Consider the following 22,552-nt stretch of genomic DNA (forward strand, 5'->3'; position numbering starts at 1 on the left):
GCTCTAAGTCATCTGGTTAAGGAGATGCTCTGTTGCTTGACATGCTCACCCAGCTCCCAGACACGTGATGCCTCTTTTATCTTTGCCCGACTTATTACAACACAGGACAAGGCCATTCACCCACTGAGTCCATGGCTCCAGCAGAGCAATCCCATCCATCCCATTCGCCACTCCTGAACCCTTCCCACTGAGTCAGTCCAGATGAAGGGTCTTGACCGGAAACGTTGACTGTCCATTTTCCTCCACAGATGCTGCCTGACCTGCTGAGTTCCTCCAGCAGATTGTTGCTCCAGGTTCCAGCATCTGCTGTCTCCTGTGTCTCCTTCCAACTTATTGTCTCTCACACATGCCCATCAATGTTCCTTTGATTAATGAACAATAAATGGTAATTTACAGCAGCCAATTAACCTACCAGCACAACTTTGGGATGTTGGAGAGAGCTGCAGCACCAGGAGTAAACAAATCCACACAGTCATAGGGTGAATTTGCAGAATCCAGACACACAGGGTCAGGACTGAACCAAGATCACTGGAACTGTGAGGCAGTAGAAATGACTGCTGTACCACTGAACCACCCTTGGCATTTTCCACTGTGAAGACAAATGCAGAACATCCAGATGCAGGGTCTTGACCTGAAACATCGAGTCCAGCTCCCCCCACAGACGCTGCTCGACCCGCTGAGTTCCTCCAGCAGATTATGTGTTGCTCCAGATTCCAGCATCTACAGTCTCCGGTGTCTGCAAAATATTTGTCTAATGGCACTTGCCATTTCCTTATTCCCTATTTATTCTCAGTTTAATGGTGGTACTGTAGATGGACCTAGATAGGAAAGGTCACAGAGGAGCCAATCAGGAGCAGAGGTTCTGGTGTAGGTAAGACAGCTGAGAGCTGATGGTACCCAATCACAAGGTTGTGACCAGTTTGGTATTGGTTTATTATTGTCACATGTACCAAACTACAGTGAAAATCTTTTGTTTGTGTGCTGCCCAGACAGATCATGCCATACATGGGTACAATGAGGTAGTAAAAGAAAACAGAATGCAGAATAAAGTGTTACAGTTACGGAGAAAGTGCAGTGCAGGTAGACAATAAGGTGCAAGGGCCACGACAAGATCGATTGGGAAATGAAGAGTTCATCGCCAGAGATCCATTTAAGAGTCTCTTAACAGTGGACAGAAGCTGTCCTTGAGCCTGGTGGTACCTGCTCTCAAGCTTTTGTATCTTATGCCCGATGGGAAATGGAGGGGTCCTTGATTATGGAGACACCAGAAGTTGCAGATGTTGGAATCTGGACCAACATCTCAGGCAGCATCTATGGAGGAAAATGGACAGTCGACGTTTCGGGTCCAGAGCCTTCACCTGGACTGTGAGCTCCCTGATTCCGTTGGGCTGAATTCCTGAGGTGTCAGACCTGAGCAACTGAGTGAATGACTGGGAATGGCGAGTGAGGACATTTAGTGGCGGGAGTCTCTCCCCACCCGGGTGGGACCCTCATCATCAGCACCTCACGATCAGAAACAGAAAGCTGGAAGCCTTGTGCCGTGATCAGCTCCAACTTCTGCTGTGGTCTCTCTTATCATTTCCTGTGTTGTTTATATTTCCCCCGCCCGTGTGTTTGCCGACGGTCACCACCCGTGTGGTTCACTGACGCTAGTGGAAGTTTGCACCCTATCGCTGTGTCCCCGTTACACCGGCGCTCCCCTTGCAATGCCCTGAGCGGGCTGCCCTCGCCAGTTGTCGGTGGAGAGTCGGGCGGATTTAGGCTCTGCAGCGGCTCGGCCGGGCGCCGGGCTGAGAGACACCCGCGGGGGACCCTTCGCTGCAGCGTGGGTGGAAGTCCTGGTCCCGGGATGATTTCTGTTTCGCTCCGGAGAGGCGGTGCGTGAGGCTCCGGGCTGCGGCTGAGTGCGGGCAGCCGCCGCTGTGAATCCAGCCGCCGGTCGGTGCCCGGGAGCTGCCGGCGCCGCCCGTCCGCTTCTCCCCCTCACCGGGAGACGCCGCCCGACCGCCCGCAGGTAAGCGAGGGGCCGGGAGCCGGGTCCGGGGTGGGAGCCGAGCCGGGTTTGGGTGCGCAGGGCAGGCCGAGGCGGTGGGAGCCGGCCTGATCCCCGCCGGGTGGCGGGACGGGTTCGGTCCCCGGTCCGGGCGGCGGGGGGACGGGTTCGGTGCCCGGGGGGGCCGGGGGGGGCGTCCGGTCCGGGCGGCGGGGGGACAGGGTGGGCGTCCGGTCCGGGGGGCGGGGGGACAGGGTGGTCGTCCGGTCCGGGCGGCGGGGGGATGGGGTGGGCGCCCGGTCCGGGGGGGATGGGGTGGGCGCCCGGTCCGGGCGGCGGGGGGACGGGGTGGGTTCCCACCTCCACGCTGCCTGTACCAGCGGGTGATTTAAAACCAGAACCCGCAAAGTTAGCCCGCTAAACGGAGGCAGCGGTGAGTTCGGTCACCGCACAGCCGTCCCGCACCGTCCGCCGCTGTGCCCGGGGGCGGGTGACCCGCCGCCCGGTTTCCGTATGGCGGGGTCTGCGCCGGGAGCTCCACCGCATCGTGAGTTTCCGCTTTCACGCCGCGGATCGCATTGATTGCGGAGTTTGTGCGGCAGCGACTGCAGGTCCCGAACCCCAGCTTCATACACCGGGCTGCGCACCGCAAGACCCCACAAACAGCTTCCCTTTCCGTAAAAGCAGGACGTTGGCCCCATCCAGACTATCCCACTGTCACCGCCTCTCCTCCCCGCCGCCCACTCTCGGGGTAACTTACAGCAGCCAATTAAATCACCCGGGACCGTGCAGGAAACCCACCCGGTCACCGGGAGAACCTGCAAACTCCACATCGACAGCGTCCGAGGTCGGGATCGAACCCGGGCCTCTGGAGCGGTGAGGAAGCAGCGCTGCGCCGCCCAGTGGGATGTCAGTCTTGCTTCCGTTCCAGTTCTGCGGGTTCTGAGGTGAATGATGACCTGTAGACACCTCCACAGGTGGGCGGGGGGTGGATGGGACGGGTAGCTGGGAGTTGGTCTACCCCCCTTCTGTTTATCCTTGCCCTCGGCATGTTCCTGGTGTGGAGATTTGATGTTCTCATTGCCTTCCCGGATGCTCCTTCCCAGTTTTATAGAACAGAGAACAGTACAGCACAATACAGGCCCTTCGGCCCACAATGTTGTGCCCACATTTAAACCTCGCCTAAGACTATCTAACCCCTTCCTCCCACATATCCCTCTATTTTAAATTCCTCCATATGCCTATCTAGTAATCTCTTGAATTTGACCAAAGTACCTGCCTCCACCACCACCCCAGGCAGCACATTCCATGCTCCAACCGCTCTCTGGGTAAAAACCTCCCTCTGATATCTCCCTTGAACTTCCCACCCATTACTTTAAAGCCATGCCCTCTTGTATTGAGCATTGGTGCCCTGGGAAAGAGGCACTGGCTGTCCACTCTATCTATTCCTCTTAATATTTTGTACACCTCTATCATGTCTCCTCTCATCCTCCTTTCCAAAGAGTAAAGCCCTGGCTCCCTTAGTCTCTCCTCATAATGCATACTCTCCAAACCAGGCAGCATCCTGGTAAATCTCCTCTGTACCCTTTCCAACGCTTCCACATCCTTCCTATAATGAAGCGACCAGAACGGGACACGGTAGTCTAAGTGTGGTCTAACCAGAATTTGTAGAGCTGCATCATTACCTTGTGGCTCTTAAACTCGATCTCGACTTATGAAAACTAACATCCCATAAGCTTTCTTAAACTACCCTTGTGTGACCCTGGGCCAGGGTCTCCCCTGAGTTGTTTCTGTGGCTGTGCAGCAGTTAGTGCTGTCGCTTTGAAACTCCAGGGATCCGGCTGCTGCCTGTGTGGAGTTTGCATGTTCCCCCTGTGACCGTGGAGGGTGCCTCCATATTCCAAACATGTGCTGGCTGGCTACTGTCATTTACCTCTTAGCCCTGATTAGCAGCAAAGAGTTAAAGGGGAGTTGACGGACACGTGTTAGAGTGGACTATAACCTCACAATCTACCTTGCTGTGACCTTGCACCTTATTGCACTGCACTCTCTCTGTAGCTGTGACACTTTACTCTGTACTGTTATTGTTTTTACCCTGTACTACATCAATGCACTCTGTACTAACTCAATGTAACTGCACTGTGTAATGAATTGACCTGTACGATTGGTACGCAAGACAAGCTTTTCACTGTACCTCGGTACAAGTGACAATAATAAACCAATACCAATACCAATAAGTTGTTGGGTTGGAAGGAATGAGGGGGAATGGGGCTGGCATGGTCCTGATGGGCTGCATGGCCTCTTGTGTTGCTATAGGTAGAAGATATGTTGTTACTTTTTTCAAAGGGACTTTGAGAATGTTCTTGAAGTGTATTCCTTAACCTTCTGGAAATCTTTTGGAGTGATGGAGCTTAGGGTGGAGGATCTGTTTCGGGATCAGGCTCGGGCCTGTGTATGATGGGGCCTGCCCACGAGAGCTGGTTGAGATGGATAGAGTCGTACACCACAGAAACAGGCCATTCAGCCCACCATGTCCGTACAAACCTTTGTGCCCATCCACCCTATCCCATTTACCCGCATTAATTCTGTATCCGTCCATGACTTGTCTTTGCAGCTGCTTGTCTGAATGTCACTGACGTGCAGTGCTTGTGTCTCATTTCACCACCATCTCCGGCTTCCTTCCTCTCACCTTAAGCCTTCCCCCCCCCCCACCCTTCCCCCCTTGATGCCCCTTCCATTGGGAAAAGGATCTGACTATCTACCCTACCTGTGCTCTTAGCATTTTATATACCACCATATTTGAGGTCTTGCTTTGGACACCATATTTAGAGATAGCCAAGACTGTACTGGTCCTGACTATTATTATCGATGCCTACCTTCATTAAGACGTGCCTCCCAAGGTAGGGAAAGTGATCCATGTTTTTCAGAATCTTAATTGTTCTGCAGCAGGTACAGGTGATAGAGCATCTACAAGATGTTTAATGTAAGGCTCATCCTCCCATAAACTGTGGTGAATGAGTCGTCAATGACTTGGAGCTTAGTTTTCTAATGGATGCATATACTGGCATTGTCTAGCTAGAGCAATTCAGTGGCTGTGCTTCTCGTTTCTGAAGTGGAGGCAACAGAAGTTGGATAATTTTCCACTTATCCACTCCGGATGGAAGCTTGTTGGAGGTGAGGTGCAGCAGCCAGAGTTTTGCGTGACTCCTGTCTGCACTGGGTTTGAGCCTGTGCTAGATTCATTTGTTGGGATAGTGCCTTGAATGTCTTCATGAAGCAGGCAAAGCTTAGTGGTGAAATCCTGAGGGTGGTCAGGTTTGAGAAGAATTTTCCATAACCTGACAGCATCAGGATTTTGCGAGTTCAAGAAAGACCTGGCTCCGTGTTTCTCTTGCACGTGTCATGTGATGAAAATTGTGTTTGTTGTCCCTCAACGTGGGCAGATTCTGGGAGGAATTTGCTCAGGAGGATCTTTGCAGTGGCTTTCCCTGTGGCAGAGTGACCACTGAAGTGCATCTGGTGAACTGGCAAAAAGCAAAGGGACAATGAACAGATCATCCACTTCAGTGACTTTGGGAAATGAGTCAGAGGGTTAACTTTGCTGCTCTCTGTCCGGTAATGTACACCGGCAGTGTGGTATATTACTCAAGTAGCAGAAGATATGAACTCTGTTGTTTACTTCCCATGTGTGAAGTGAGAGCCATCACTGTCTTCAGAAAACAGGCGATGGAATCCTGCAGGTCAGGCAGTGATTGCAGAGGAGGAGGGGTAGGAGTTGGGCTGATGTATTGTTTGATTCCAGTGAATTACAGGAAATGTCAGTGCATCCTGTCATAAGTGAGATAGTGAAAAACCAGAAATGTATTAAAGATACTGACAGCTTCAGGGCTGAGATGAAGTGAGGCAGAGTGCGTTGTCAGTGAGGCTTGGGATTCTGCTTTCTAACACACATGACAGGTGGTGTTGCTCTGAGCACAGGCAACTGGAAGCTGGAAAACAGGAAAATACTCAGCACATCAGGCAGCATCCATGGAGAGACGAACAGTTAACACTTCAATGGGTTTCATGGAGCCACAGGGTTATATAGCATGGAAGCAGACCCTTCAGCCCAACTTGTTCATGCCGACCAAGGTGCCTCCTGAGCTACACTGGAGATGCTGGAGGAACTCAGCAGGTCAGGCAGCATCTATGGAGGAAAACCAACAGTCGACGTCTCAGGTCGAGAACCTCCACCATCGGATGAAGAGTCTCGACTCAAAACGTTGACTGTCCATTTTCCTTCATAGATGCTGCCTGACCTGCTGAATTCCTCCAGCATCTTGTGTGTTGATCCAGATTCCAGCATCTGCTGTCTCTTGTGTCTCCTGTCTGCCTCCTGAGCTAGTCACATTTGTCTGCCTTTGGCCCATATCCCTCTAAACCTTTCCTGTCCGTGTACCTGCCAAAATATCTTTTAAGCATTGTAATTGTACCCGCCTCTACCACTTCCTCTGGCAGCTCGTTCCATATACCCAGCACCCTCTGTGTGAAAAACTTGCCCCTCAGGTCCCCTATAAATCTTTCCACTCTCACCTTAAAACTAAGCCCTTCGGCTTTAGACTCCCCTACCCTGGGGAAAAGACTGTGACCATTCACCTTATCTCCGCCCCGCATGATTTTATATACCTCTATAAGGTCACCCCTCAGCCTCCTGTGCTCCAGGGATAAAAGCCCCAGCTTTTCCAGACCATCCTTATAACACAAGCCCTTCAGTACCGGTAACAACCTTGTGAATATTTTCTGCACCTTTCCGGCCTTCCTAGACCTGCACATATGGGCCAAACGTGGGCAAATGGGACTAGCTTATGTGGGCACCCTGGTCGGCATGGACCAGTTGGGTACAAGGGCCTTCTCCTTGCTGTCTTACTCTGTGACACTGAGTGAGTGGACAAATAGGTGGCAGCTGCAATACAATGTGGGTAAGTGTGAAGCCGTCTATCTTGGTAGGAGGAACAGAAAGTAGATTGGGAAACATTGTTGTTCAGTGGGATGTGGGTGTCCTCGGGGCACCAGTCGTTGAAAGCAAGCACTTGAGAAGCAAGCAAATTCAAAGGTTTTGAGTACAGGAGCAAGGATGTCTCACTACAATTATACAGGACCTGGAGTACTGTGTACAGTTTTAGTTGTCTTACCTCAGAAAAGATATACTTGCCCCAGATGAAGTACAACAAAGAATTAATAGATATAATCATTGTTATAGATATAACTGTAGATAATACCACCATCGGTAGTATCTACAGGAGGTTGCTGCCTCAAGAAGGCAACATCCATCATCAAAGATCCCCACCGTCCGGGCTGTGCCATCTTCTCACAGCTCCCATCGGGCAGGAGGTACAGAAGCCTGAAGTCCCACACCACCAGGTTCAAGAACAGCTACTTCCCTTCAACCATTCGGTTCTTGAACCAACCGGCACAACCCTAATCACTACAGTGTAGCAACACTATGACCACTTTGATCACTTTGCACTAAAATGGACTTTGTTTTTGTTCTAATTGTGTTTTTTCTTGTAAAAATTGTGTATAATTTATGTTTAATTTATCCTTTTCCTGTGAATGCTGCTTATCTGATGCTCTGTGCCTGTGATGCTGCTGCAAGATTTTCATTGCACCTGTGCACACATAGACTTGTGCATCTGACAATAAACTCAACTTTGACTTTGACTTTAAAAGGCATCGGGGGGGGGGGGGGGTATGAGAAGAGACCATGAATGTGGAATGAAACAGAAATATTGGAAGAACTTGGCCAGTCAGGTAGCGTCTGTGGAAAGAGAAATCAGTCAACATTTTGGGTCAAGGACCCTTCCTCAGAGCTGGGAATAGAGTCGAGGGCTTACAGTTCTCAAAACAGCTATGAGGTGTGAGACAAAATACTATCTGGAGGTTGGGTGTGACGGATCAAGTGATGAGGAGCACACGTACTGACTAGTCAGAGGCCTTTTACAGAAGTGAGATGAGAAAGGGACATAAGCTGGATAATGAGAAACAACAGGAGAGCAGTTCACCTGAAGTTGGAAAATTCAATGTTCATTCCAGAAAATTGTCAACTAACCAGACGGAAGATAGGGCTGTGGTTCCTCCAGTTTGTGTCAGGTCTCACATGGCAGTGGAGGAGGCTGCAGATTGTTGGTCGGATAAGGAATGGCATGAGAATTAAAGTGACACAGTGTGGTCTTGAAATAGAGGATCAACTGTGATCATACAGAATTACCATTCAGGTGCTGAGCAGTCAATTCCCTACATGAATTTTTCTATGTTGGAATCATTCTACTTTATTAAGTTCTGGGGTATTTTTTGGTAGAATTGACTTTGGTGGAAGGGAGTCTTGGAACCTAAAGGTTTTGGGTTCAAGACTCACGAAAGTGGCTTGAGACTGAGGTTTCAGTGCAGGACAGAGGATAGTACTGTACTGTTGGAGGTGATTCATGGTATTAGATGAGCGGCTAACTCAAAACTTCCTGGGTACAAGTAGAAGATCCCAGCACCATTGAGATAGAGCAGAGCAGTGATTGCTGATATCCTGACCCTTCACTCAGCACCACCAGAGTAGAGGATTGTTACGTTGCTGGTTTTAGGGGATTGCTGTGTAAGCATTGTAAATACTGGATTACAGCAGTGGCTTATACTGGTTGTGAAGCACCTTACGCTGTCCAGAGGTTCTGCAAGGTTATATTTTTTTGTGAATGCTGGACCCCTGCAATTTAATGCAACACACGATCTGCTGGAGGAATGCAGCAGGTTGAGCAGCATCTGTGGGAGGACAGGGATTGTTGATAGTTCCTTCCCCTCCCACAGACGCTGCTCGACCCACTGAGTTTCCTCCAGCAGACTGTTGCTCCAGATTCCAGCCTCTGCAATGTCTTGTGTCTCCCCTGCAATTTAATCATGATTTGGATTTCTGTGGTGTTTGGCTGAAACAAATTCAGGATCCTCAGTACATGAATATCAAGCTCACCAGCTGTGTACACAGATTTTAAGCTGGACTGTGAATGTATTTCTGACATGCCATTTCTTAAGCTAAATTGGATTTAAGTAAATTGTTCCTGGTTTTGTTAAAACACCTTTCAGTGCTATGTATTTCTGTTATGTGGGGGTTAATCATGCAGTCTCACAGAGAGATTGATTCTCATCCCACTTTGGGTTTTAATTCCGTCATTGTAAACTCATGGCCTTTGTGTAAGAGGTTGACTTTGACACGATTCATGCATTTATTTTACAAAAATAAATCTACCTTAAACTTCTCAATTACCCCCGCACGCAATATTTTCAAACTCTAGCGAAACATCCATGCTGTTGAACTTGAATAATCAACCTTAGTTGACACAGCCTGCAGAACCTAACTTCATTTTTAGAATGGATTTGTAATTATCTTCACTTTTCAACTTAATTTTTAGAACATAGAACATAGAACATTACAGCACAGTACAGGCCCTTCGGCCCACAATGTTGTGCCGACATTTTATCCTGCTCTAGTATCTATCTAACCCTTCCTTCCCACATAGCCCTCCATTTCTCTATCATTCATGTGTCTATCTAAGAGTCTCTTAAATGTCCCTAATATATCTGCCCTCACAACCTCTGCAGGTTGTGCACGTTAAACGTAACTTTCCCCCAACTCGAGCTCCAGGGATTTCTACGTCAGTACTTGCCCATTTATTCTGTAATGGACACAATAAAACCTGACTTATTTTGAAGAATTATCAATGTGAAGGTTGTGAAAGTTGTTTTTTAATTTCAATCCTGAATTTAATTTGGTTTACTGGTTGTTCTATAGTTTGGCAGCAAAATATTTTAGGGATGTGTGTATTATTGGCAAGGCCAGTCTCCACTGCTTGTCTCTAGTTGCCCTTCAGAGGTTGGTGATGAGCTGCCTCCTTGAATCACAAAACAAAGACAAAAGATTAACCAGGAAAAGAGTGGGGCCCATTGGGGCCGACGGGCAATCTGTGCGTGGAGCCAGAAGGTGTAGGTGAGGTCCTAAATTAATACTTTTCATCAGTATTAACAAAGGAAGTGGACTCTGTAGTTGGGGAACTCAGTGAAGGGGAAGGTGAAATTCTAGTGCAAGTCTCCATAAGTAAAGAGGAGGTATTTAATGCCTTAGTGGGCTTAAAGGTGGATAAATCCCCAGGCCCATATGAGATTTATCCCAGGCTGCTATGGGAGGCAAGGGAAGAGATTGCTGTGGCTCTGGCTGAGACTTGTACGTCTTCACTGGACACAGAAGGGGTGCTCACTTCAAGTATAAGTGAGACGACTGAAGGATGGCAAATATGGTCCCCCTTTTTGAGGAGGGCAGCAGTGACGTCTGGTAATTACTGACTGGTGAGTCCAGCATAAGTAGTTTGGGCACTATTGGAAAAAATTCTGAGGGACAGAATAATGATCACTTGGGAAGGCAGGGACTAATCGGGGATAGCCAGCATGGCTTTGTTGAGGGCAGGTCTTGTTTCACCAATCTGATTGAATTTTTTGAGGAGGGAACAAAGTATATTGATGCACTGCAGTAGATGTGACTTACATGGACTTCAGTAAGGCCTTCAGTAAAGTTCTACATGAGAGACTGGTCCAAAATTTAAGTGCTCGTGCAATCCAGGGCAACTTGGCAAATTGGCTCCAAAATTGGCTTGGTAATAGGAGACAGAGGGTGATGGTAGAGGGCTGTTTGTGTGATCAGGTGCCTGTGACTAGTGGTATCCACAGGGATCGGTGCTGGGACCCTTGCTGTTTGTAATATACATGAAAGATTTGGATATGGATGAAGGAGACATGATCAGCAGGTTCACAGATATCACAAAGATTGGCAGAGTTGTTGACAGTGTGGAGGGTAGTGTCAGGCTGCAGGGTGATAGTGATGTGTCGGTGAAGTGGGCAGCAGATGAAGTTTAATCCTGATCAATGTGAGCTGATGCATTCTGGAGTCCCACCGAGGCTAGGACATACACCATAAATGGTAGGGTCCTTGGGAGTATTGAGAAACAGAGGGGCATTGATGTACAAGTCCAAAGATCCTTAGAGGTGGCAACAAAGGTAGATAAGTGGTCATGAAGGTATATGGGATACTGGCCTTCATTAGTCAGGGCATTGAATACAAGAGCAGAGAGGCGATGGTCCCATTTTTATAAAAACATTGGTCAAGCCTCAACTGGAGTACTGTCTGCACTTCTGGTCACCACACGATAGGAAAAAAGTGATGTGAGAAACTCTACAGATGCTGGGATCTGGAGCAATGTACAAGAAGTGCTGCGGAAGCTGAGTTCCTCCAGCGTTTTTTTGTGTGTAGGAAAAAGGTGACAGTGCTGGAGAGGGTGCAGAGGGGATTCACCATCGTGTCACTGGGGGGTGGAGCGTTTCAATTATGAAGAGAAACTGGAGAGGCTGGGTCTGTTCTCCCTGCAGCAGAGGGGGTAAAGGGGGGACATGACTGAGGTATATAATGTTATGAGGGGTACAGAAAGGGTAGGCTGCAGGAAACTTTTCCCCATATCAGAACATACATAGAACAGTAAGCACAGAACAGGCCCTTCGGCCCATAATGTTGTGCCAACATAGCTATTCCCTCCTACCTACAGAAAGCCCATATCCCTCCATTTTCCTCTCATTCATGTGCCCATCCAAGTTCTTCTTAAAAGCCCCCAATGAATTTGCCCCACCACCCTATCAGGCAACGCATTCCAGGCATCCACCACTCTCTCAGTAAAAAACCTACCCCTCACATCTGTTCTGAACCTACCCCTCTCACCTTAAATGCATGCCCTCTGGTATTGGATCGCTCAATAATGGGAAAAAGATATTGCTTGTCCACCCTATCTAGGCCCCTCATAATTTTATACACTTCCAACAGATCACCCCTCAGCCCCTGCCGCTCCAGGGAAAAGAGCCCAAGTTTGTCCAACCTCTCCTGATAGCACATGCCCTCTAACCCAGGCAGCATCCTAGTAAACCTCCTCTGCACCCTCTCTAAAGCCTCGACATCCTTCCTGTAGTGAGGTGACCAGAACTGCATGCAATACTCTAAATGCGGCCTAACCAGAGTTCTATAGAGATACAGCATAAGTTCTTGACTCCTATACTCAATACCCCGATTAATAAATGCAAGCATTCCATAAGCCTTCTTAACCACCCTGTCTACCTTTGTAGCCACTTAGCCACTTTTAATGAGTCATGGACTCTCTCTGCTCTTCAACACTGTTTAGGGTCTTGCCCTTAAGAGTGGACTGCCTCTTGACATTAGCCCAACCAAGATGCAACACCTCACATCTATCCGGGTTAAACTCCATCTGCCATTTCTCTGCCCACATCTGCAGCTGATTTATATCACGCTGTATCCGTCACAAGTCTTCTGCACTATTCACAGCTCCACCGATCTTGGTATCGTCTGCAAATCACATCCTGATAGACAGGAATTGTAATGGTAAGAGGTTCACTTACCACTCCGATGGCTCCAGGTTTATGTTCCAGTGATCTCTGTTGACCACGAGACAGAGCTATGACAGATCTTAGTTCACTGAGAGCCAAATCTCGGTATGTGATTCCTCATTAGAGTGAAGATATTGCACATTTGGGATAAAACTAGAGAACTTAGATTTAGGTGAAGGGGGAAGAAATTTGATCCCTTTACCCTAAACCTGAGGGGGACCTTCTTCACCCAGAGAGTGGTGAGTACCTGGAATGAACTGCAGGAAGGAGTGGTGAGAACAGAGTCACTGACCGCATTGAAGAAGTGTCTGGGTAAGCACTTAATGTGCCCAGGTATAGAGGGCTACAGGCCAAGTGCTGGAAGGTGGGAGTAATACAGATAGTGCCCATTGTGGAGGTGGGGGGGGCTGGATGGCCTGCTTCCATGTTGTGTGACTCTTTCACCCTAGGACACTGCAGTCGTTCTGGTGAAGTTGCTCCCACGGTGTTGTCGGGGAAGGAGTACCAGGATTCAGACCCAGCGGCAATGAAGGACCGACAGTATATTTCTGAGTAGGTGGTGTGTGACTTGGAGGGGAACGGTAAGTGGTGGTGCTCCTATGCACCTGCTGCCCCTGACCTCAATGGCAGAGTTGAGCTGGTGTTGGAGTAGCCTGGATAAATAACTGTGTGTAAAAAATGAAATGTCACCTTTTACTCTGTCCCATTGCAACAGCCTGACTTAAATATTGTTGTTTCCATGTAACCAGGGAAGATCATGGTTGATTGCAGTAAAACTTCACTCGCCCACCGTCCAAACCCCTTGACATCCATGCACAAAAAAAACATCTATTGTTGTCATCTTGAAAACATCTGTTGACCAACCAAATATCAGGAGGTGAGAGTGCCAGCTTTTCACAAACTATAGTTACTCCATAAAACCTAGTGATTTAGCCAGGCTTTTTGTCTCCTCTCCTATAAATGGCTTGGGGCCAAATATTCTGGGCTGATTATTCCAGTGAAGTACCTTGTTTTAGGGGGACGAAGGTGGTTTATAAATGCGGGTATTTATAAAAAAACATTGTAGTAAATCTGCACTGCCTGGTAAGCAGTAGTGCAGGCTTTGTGGAGAGGGGGAGAGATTGGGCAACTTGTTCTATGTTCAGCATTCAAAGGATGAGAGATTTTCATTCAGTGCTTTTCAAGACCCCCTGAAGCTCTGCACAGTCAATGGAATTCTTCTGAATTATTGGGTGTCACAGTGGTGTAGCTAGTAGAGTCACCCACAGTGACTGAGTCCCGGGTTCAATCCTGACCTCGGGTGCTACTTGTGTGGAGTTTGCACGTTCTCCCAGTGACTGTGTGCGTTTCCTCTGGGTTTTCCAAAGACGTGCAGGTTGGTAGGTTAATTGGCTGCTGTAAATTGCTACTAGTGTGTGGGTGAGAGGTAGAATCTGAGAGAATTGAATGTGGGGAGAACAAAATAGAATTAATGTAAAATTAGTATAAATGGATGGCAGGTGGTTGGTGTGGACTTGGTGGTCTGAAGGGCCTGTTCCATGCTGTACGTCTCCATGATTCTATGATTTAGGAATCAGGAATGTGATAATGACCAGATATTCTGCAGTTGTAACTTTGACTGAGGAATAGTTATTGGAGTGCTCCTCCCCCCACCCCCCCCCCCCGACCTCCTCATTCTGGCTTCTGCCCTCTTCCTTTCCAGTCCTGATGAAGGGTCTCGATCCAAAACGTCAACTGTTTATCTCCATCCATAGATGCTGCCTGTCCTCTGAGTTCCTCCAGCGTTTAGTGTGTGTTACTACTGGGATGACCTCCCCAGTTTTCTTTGAAGTAGTGCCAGGTCCACCTGAGAGAGGGAGGATTGGAAGGATGAGGGGGACACTAGAAGGCCTGGTAGAGTGGATATGGAGAGGATGTTTCCATCAGTAAGAGAGTCTAGGATCCGAGGGCACAGCCTCAGAATAAAGGGATGTCCCTTTGGAACTGAGCTGAGGAGGAATTTCTTCAGCCAGAGGGCAGTGAATCTTTGGAATTTGTTGCCACAGGGGGCTGTGGAGGCCGAGTCATTGGGTGTATTTAAGGCAGAGATTGATAGGTTCTTGATTGGTGAGGGGGTTAAGGGTTACAAGGAGAAGGCGGGAGAATGGGGTTTAAAAAAATCAGTCATGATTGAATGGTGGAGCAGATTCGATGGGCTGAATGGCCTAGTTCTGCTCCTGTATGTTATGATCTTATGGTCTGAGTGAGCAGGTGGGGCTTTGATTTAATGTCCCATCTGAAAGACTTCCTCGCACCCTTCAAACCTGCCTTCAATCTTGTGTTGTATGTCGTTATATCACTGCATGTTTGATCCCATGAAGAGAACCTCCCAAGATTTCTATTGCCCTCGCATTCCTGGTGTTTTCTTGTGAAATTCCTGCAGGTTTCCATTCCTGAGGCTGGTGATAATGCAGACTTCACTCAGGCTGCAGTTCTCTTGTTAACTAAACGAGAAAATAAAGCCACATAATTTATAATAGAATTTGGGTTTCATTCAACACTGCATGTCATGTTCACTTGCATTAAAGCTGAATTTAATAACTGGGGTTGTTTTTCCTTGCAGTTTCTCATCTTGTGTTAATGCTTCATTTCTGCAAATGCAGCAGGTAGCGGTCCTGATCTGATGGCCTTAACACTTCCACTGCATAATGGCTGTATTTGTGCAGAACTATTTTATTCTCTTCCTATCACGTTAGTGCACTCTCCAATTACTGTCTGCTTTCTGGAGCTGGGTGGGATGTTGACAAATGCCAAATGACAAATGAAAAATGGGTAGTCATTACCATTTAAATTGCATCTACTAACACATTTCAAAGAGGACGTTTTATTTTGAATTGTAATGCCGTTACAAACCAGCTCTGACCTAGGGACTGAAATGACTGGGCAATATGTTTGGTTTTCACTTTTATACTTTGAAAACCGAAGAGCAGGGATTTTTCCGCACAGTTCTGCTCCCTTGAGCTGGTGTATAAAATTGATCTGTTGTTTTCCTTATGAACATGGTGATTCTTAAAACCACGTCATTACCACCAATGGCAGAATTCCATGGAGATCAGGTGTGGAAATTGGGGGTCTGGATTGAGACGTTCTAAACCACCAACCTTACTTTGAATGCAACACACATAACTATTGATTTCTGCTTCGTGTGCTGAGCACAATTTCACTGCAAGAATTCCTTGTGCTGAAACAATGTGTTCACTGTTCTAGCTGGTATTTCTCTTTCCCACACATCAGTGATTGAGAAAACATGCAATGTTTTTCATATCTGTATGTTGAGTCCCGAATAAACATCAGCAGTGGTAATGATGTAAGTTGTATGTGGCAATCAAGTCACTGTAACATGTCCAACTGTACAGTATATGTGAGTGTGATGGTCATTTGTATTAGCTGTAAGGGTTATAAGGGAATTGATTGCAGTTTTCTTTAACTTTCATACAAAATAACTTGTCAATGACAGTGATGATGATTATCAGGAATTACAGAGGGATCTTGATCATCTCAATAAGTGGGCCGAGGAATGGCAAATGGAGTTTACTTCAGATAAGTGCGAGGTGTTGCATTTTGGAAAGACAAACCAGGGTAGGACTTTCACAGTGAACTTTCACAGTAGGGCCCTGGGGAGTGTTGTAGAACAGAGGGACCTAGGAGTACAAGTACATGGTTCCCTGAAAGCGATGTCACAAGTAGACAGGGTGGTGAAGAAGGTGTTTGGCACGCTGGCCTTCATCAGTCAGGGCATTGATAAGAAAAGTTGGGATGTTATGTTGCAATTCTCCAAGACATTGGTGAGGCCGCATTTGGAATATTGTCTTTAGTGTCGGTCACCCTGCTGTAGGAAAGGTGCCATTAAACTGGAAAGAATGTAGATGTTTCCGGGACTGAGTTATGGAGAGAGTTTGAGCAGTTTTGGACTTTATCCATTGGAGCTTAGGAAAACGAGGGGTGATATTATTGGTGTATAAAACCATGAGGGCTATAGATAGGGTGAATACGCACAGTCTTTTTCTCAGGGTTAGGAAATCAAGTAGAGGACATGTTTAAGGTGAGGGGGGAGGTTTAATAGGAACCTGAGGCGCAATTTTTTTTCGCCCATAGAGTAGTCAATATATGGAACGAGGTGCCAGAGAAAGTGGTTGAGGCAGGTACATTCACACCATTTAAAAGGCACTTGGACAGGTACAGGGATGGGAAAGGTTTAGAGGGATATGGGCCAAATGGGACTAGCTTAGATGGGAATCTTGGTCGGCATAGACCAGTTAGGCCGAAGGGCCTGGTTCTGTGCTGTCTGACTCTGTGATGCTAATGACTGGGTTAAGAGCAAAGTTGCACCTTTTCATTTACTAACTTAGGTCAGTTTGTGGTCAACTGATTCCATTCAGGTTGAGGGTAGAAAATTGTATCTGCTGATTTGTGTGGTTGTTGGTTGCAAACTTGTGTGATCCTTAGTTAGTTGATTCGCTGTTTTTTACAGGGGTAGGCATTGATCAGGTCTGCCCCATTCTTGGTCCTGTTATGGTGTCAGGGAAGTTTTGTCAAGTGCCTACATGACTCCATTCTCTTTACATTTGTCCTAATTGGCAACTGAGGATAAAGGTTGCTCCTTAATTTGAGACAGTTGATCCAATTGTTGTAGTGTTAGTGTTAGTGTTGCTGGCATAGCTGATGTTTGTTGCAGACACAAGCGACTGCAGATGCTGGAATCTGGAGCAACAAACAAGCTGCTGGAGGAACTCAGCGGGTTAAACAGCATCTGTGGGGGGGATGGGGGAAGAAATAGTTGACGTTCAGGTTGAAACCCTGCATCAGGACTGCCCATCCCTCCTTGAACTTAGTGCCTTGTTGTGTCACTTCAGAGTCAATGGATTACTGTGGGTTTGGAGTTGTACATAGGCCACAGCAGGGAAGAACGATGGATTTTATCCTGTAAGGGATCGGGGAGCAGTAATTGGTAATTGCTTTATTATTATCACACATACTGAGGTACACTGAAAAACTTTGCTTGTGTGCCATCTATACAGATCATTTCAGAACATCAGTGCATTGAGGTAGTACAAAGAAAAAGCAATAACAGAATTCAGAATATAGTGTTACAGTCACAGAGAGAGTGCAGTGCAGACAGACAATAAGGTGCAAGGGCCATGACGAGGTAGACTGAGAGATCAAGAGTCCATCTTAGAACCATAGAACACTACAACACAGAAAACAGGCCATTCGGCCCTTCTAGTCTGTGCCAAAACGTTATTCCGTTAGTCCCATTTACCTGCACCCAGTCCGTAACCCTCCAGACCACTCCTGTCCATGTATCTATCCAATTTATTCTTAAAACTCAAGAGTGAGCCCGCATTTACTACATCAGATGGCAGCCTGTTCCATGCTCCCACCACTCTTTGAGTGAAGAAGTTCCCCCTAATGTTCCCCCTAAACCTTTCACCATAAAGCCATGTCCTCTTGTACTTATCTCTCCTAATCTAGGTGGAAGGATCCTAATCGCATTAACTGTGTCTATACCCCTCATAATTTTGTAAACCTCTATCAAATCTCCCCTCATTCTTCTGCGCTCCAAGGAATAAAGTCCTGACCTATTCAATCTTTCCCTGTAACTCAACTCCTGAAGACCCGGCAACATTATAGTAAATCTCCTCTGCACTCTTTCAATCTTACTGATATCCTTCCTATAGTTAGGTGACCAGAACTGCGCACAATACTCCAAATTTGGCCTCACCAATGTCTCATACAACCTCACCATAACATCCCAACTCCTATACTGAATACTTTGATTTATGAATGCCAGGATGCCAAAAGCCTTCTTTACAACCCTGTCTACCTGTGACGCCACTTTCATGGAATTATGTACCTGAACTCCCAGATCCCTTTGTTCCTCCACACTCCTCAGTGCCCTACCATTTACTCTCCCACAAGAGATCCATTCAAGAGCCTTATGGCAACGGGATAGAAGCTGTCCTTGACCTTGGTGGTACGTGCTTTCAAGTTTTTGTGTCTTCTGCCAGATGGAAAGTGGGAGAAGAGAGAATGTCCGGGGTGGGAGGGGTCTTTGATTATGCTGGCTGCTTTACCGAGACAGCGAGAAGTGTAGACAGAGTCCATGGAGGGGAGGCTGGTTTCCGTGGTTTGCTGAGCTGTGTCTACAATCCTCTGCAATTTCTTGTGGTCTTGGGCAGAGCAGTTGCCATACCAAGCCGTGATGCATCTGGATAGGATGCTTTCTATGGTGCATCTGTAAAAATTGGTGAGGGTCAGCTGGGACATGTTGAATTTCCTCAACCTTCTGAAGAAGTAGAGGCACTGGTTTACTTTCTTGGCTATGGCAGTCTGGGCTTTTCTAAGGATTTGGTAGTTTTATGGTCTCTGTTACTTTTAATTGCAGAACTTATTCAGGTATCTAGTTATTCAGCCTGATACTGGATTGCTGGGTAAGTAACTTGCAACCAACCAAACTTCGTAATTAACTGAGCTTATGTAGTTGTAGGTAGTGGAAACTAGTTGCAAGACATCCTTTGTGAAAGACTGGGGTGCCTGTTGTGTTGGCTAAAGAGAAGCTTTTACATAATTGTGCAAAGGGACAAAATACACGTCTCTCAACAGCAGTTTAGTTAGTTGCTCTTAGCACAGGAAGTAATTAACATTGGAAAGTTTTGTACCATTGTATTGTGAGAACCCATGAAACAGAAGCCACAGGCATTCTGAAACTAACTGTGTGTGGTTTGTGAAACCTGCTCTATTGTACTTTATGCAAGGGTAAATATAATACAAAGCAAAGGGACCTTTCAAACACACCTCCATTACAGTTCATGTTACAAGTGTAACATGGTCTTTTGTGTAGACGGTGACTGGGTTATATCTTGCCTGGGTTCAGCTCAGCTTGCAGGCTCTTTGCACTACATAGCTATCTTGGCATTTCTGTGACTGTTAACCTACTGCAGTGTTAACTGCAGTGGCCAAGGAAGCCACTCAGTGTTATCGAAACTGCTTGGCACTGTCGGAGCAGCTCCACTGGATAGACTGCTGTGGTTCAAGAGGTGACTCACCACCATCTTCTCAAATAGGGATGGACAATAAATGCTGGCCTTGCTGATGATGCCCAGATCTCATGATATAGTCACCAAGATAACTTCTCCAAGCAGACTTCCAAAGAACATTGCATTTGAAACTGGGCCTGCAATTTGTTCTGTTCTGTGCAGACCTACATTGCTAACTGGACCTTTCCCATTGGCCGACACTCACTTTCTGTGGAACAGCTGAGGAATCCAGGTGAATGAAGAAGTGGCTCCCCTTCCATTTCCCTTGTGTAGCTGCTCTTTCTGCAAGTGTCCATTTGACTACTTTCAAAAGAAGGCACCCCACCTTGCTCTCATCTGGATGGTCTTTTGTATCCAGTAAGATTTTTTATTGCAACAATAAACTGAAGGAAATAGCTGTGGTGAAACAGTACTGAAATCCAAGTGTTTTAGGAGGCAAAACAGCCATGCCACCATTTGTGACTGCAATACAATTGAAATAAACTCAGGATGTATTATCTCCATAGTGACAAGACTGATGAATGAACCAGAAGAGCATCAGTCCTTTCTTAAAATAGAATGAAACAGATACTTTATTTTCAGCAAGTTCTATTTCTTTTTAGACTAAAGATAATGAAATAATGTGGGTGTCTAAAGAAGTTTTGCCAGAAATAATATTTACAGTGAAAATGAAGACCAGGAATAGGCCTGTCAGCACCTCGGAACTGCTGCTTCATCCGATAAGATCATTATTGATCTATCTTAGCTCCACTTTCCTGGTCTACCCTTATATCCTGGTGTCAGAAAATCTATCCGTCTCCTCCTTGAATATACCAATGGCCCTGCCTCAGCAGTTCTCTGGGGTAGAGGATTAGAATGATTCACTACCCAATGAGAGAAAAACTTCCTCATGAGCTCACTCCCAGATGTCCAAATCCTTATCCTGAGCTGCTGCCCTTTCAGAATCAAATGTTGCAATGAGACCACCTCTCCTTTTTCAAACTCCAGAGGGTATTTGCTCAACCTGCTGCTCCTTGTAGAGAAGAATCCAGGAAGGCCTGTCTACACTCGCTCTGTGACAGGTGTCTCCGTTCCTGAGGGAAGGAGACCCTAACTGAATGCAGCCCTCCAGTACAAATGGAGATTGCTTTCTCTGGTGCGTCAGAGGCTGAGTGGCAGACTGACAGTAGTACACCGAATTATGAGAGGCGTAGATAAGGTAGACAGTCAGAATCTTTTTCCCAGGGTAGAGATGTCAAATACTAGAGGGGGTAGGTTTAAGGTGAGAGGGGGAAAGTTTAAAGGATATAACATAAGATGTAAGATATTTATTTATTTATTAGTCACATGTACATCAAAACACTGTGAAATGCATCTTTTTGCATTACTGAGAATGTACTGGGGGCAGTCTGCAAGCGTTGCCACTCTTCGAGTGGTGGGTGCCTGGAACGGGCTGCCAGGGGTGGTGGTGGAAGCAGATACGATACTGGTGTTTAAGAGGCATTTAGACAGACACATGAACAGGCAGGGAATGGAGGGATACAGATCGTGTGCAGGCAGATGGGATTAGTTTAAAGTGGCAGTGTGGTCAGCACAGAGACAGTGGACCAAAGGGCCTGTTCCTGTGCTGTACTGTTCTATGTTCTAAACAGTTGACCTTGAGGACAAGAAAAGTCAAGGAGAGAAAATGGCTTTGGGGTTATCAGTGTGCTGGGCTACTGAGCTTAACGGAGCTTGGAAATGAGTCAGTCACTTATCCGGCCTGCTCACTCTGTTTCAATCTCAACGCAAGAAAATAGAAGCAGGTGTGGGCCCTCGGCCCCTCAAACCTGCCTTGCCATTCAACATCGCCATGTTTGATCTACCTCATGCCTCATCTCCTCAGTGCCAGATCCCCAGGGACCTCGCTTCCTTGATCTTTCAAATATTTATCTATCCCCACCTTAAATATATCCAATGATCTGGCTTCCCCCACCTTCGGGGGCAGAGAATTCCAGAGATTCGCCCCCCTCTGAGAGAAGACATTTCTACACACCTCAGTTTTAAATGAACTGGCACCTCACTCAACTGGGCAACAACTCAATAGCCAACAAACCGCTGTGGATGTCGTAAGTATGAAGTTAGACAGAGAAAGCAGGAAACACGTAGCAGGCCTGGTAGTAGCTGTGGAGAGAAAACCACAGTTAATGCTTTGAGTTGATCTTCTATTTGATGAACTTAGCAGGTGGACAGGGACTAGCTGGCTCAGTACGTGCTGTGTACGAAGTGGTTGCAGACGGGTGAGGGGGTGGATGTAAATACTTTCACAATAGATGAACTAAAATGAATCCAATGCATTTCCTAATCTGTATTAATCTTGTGGGGAAACATTGAACTACATAAACATTGTCTGCTGTCTAATCCAATCTGTAGTAAGCCATTGTCACAAAGCAGTTAGGTTCTCCTGCACAAAATGTAATGTCTCAGAGCTCTTCTGAACAGCAGCTTGGTATCGTGTTGGAAGGAGGGCTCAGTGAGAGGCACTCACACATTTTCTATTCCAACCTTATTAGTTGAGTGACTATCGCCTGCAGTGATGAATTCAGTGTAGAATTGGTGCTAGTGGGTCAAGAAACAAACTGCTGGAGGAACTCAGTGGGTCAGGCAGCGTCCGTGGAGGCAGAGGGACAGTTAATGATTCGGGTTGAGACCCCACGTAATTGATGATTAGTGTGGACTTGGTGGGCCTTAGGGACTGCTTCTGTGCTGTAGGACTGTATAACTACAACAATATCTCTTTCAAAGTCTTCATGTGTCCACAATGTCATAATTGACATGAAAATGCTCTTTGGGATGTCCCTTTAAAACTGAGATGAGGAGGAATTTCTTCAGCCAGAGGGTGGTGAACCTGTGGAATTCATTGCCACAGAGAGCTGTGGAGGCCAAGTCATTGGGTGTATTTGAGGCAGAGATGGGTAACTTCTTGATTGGTAAAGGGGTTGAGGGTTACAGGGAGAAGGAGGGAGAATGGGGTTGAGGAAAAAGAATCTGCCATGATTGATTGGCAGAG

The 22,552-nt window shown here is 46.9% G+C and overlaps 1 protein-coding gene across 6 annotated transcripts in view; it reads left to right on the forward strand.

Annotated features, from left to right (window-relative positions):
* Positions 1-1,045: 1,045 nt before the first annotated feature.
* LOC127581677 (tyrosine-protein kinase Fyn-like) overlaps positions 1,046-22,552 on the forward strand; it is a 261,877-nt gene continuing 240,370 nt past the window's right edge. For 2 of the 6 annotated variants that reach the window (XM_052036283.1, XM_052036289.1), the window contains exon 1: positions 1,047-2,014. The gene's annotated coding sequence lies outside the window, so the exon portion shown is untranslated. Of the gene's footprint in view, positions 2,015-12,897; positions 13,030-13,197; positions 13,326-22,552 lie in introns of all 6 variants that reach the window. The other 4 variants (XM_052036284.1, XM_052036286.1, XM_052036285.1 and 1 more) reach the window with 4 other exon arrangements.

Source organism: Pristis pectinata, chromosome 22 (assembly GCF_009764475.1).
Source record: "Pristis pectinata isolate sPriPec2 chromosome 22, sPriPec2.1.pri, whole genome shotgun sequence".
NCBI lineage: Eukaryota > Metazoa > Chordata > Chondrichthyes > Rhinopristiformes > Pristidae > Pristis > Pristis pectinata.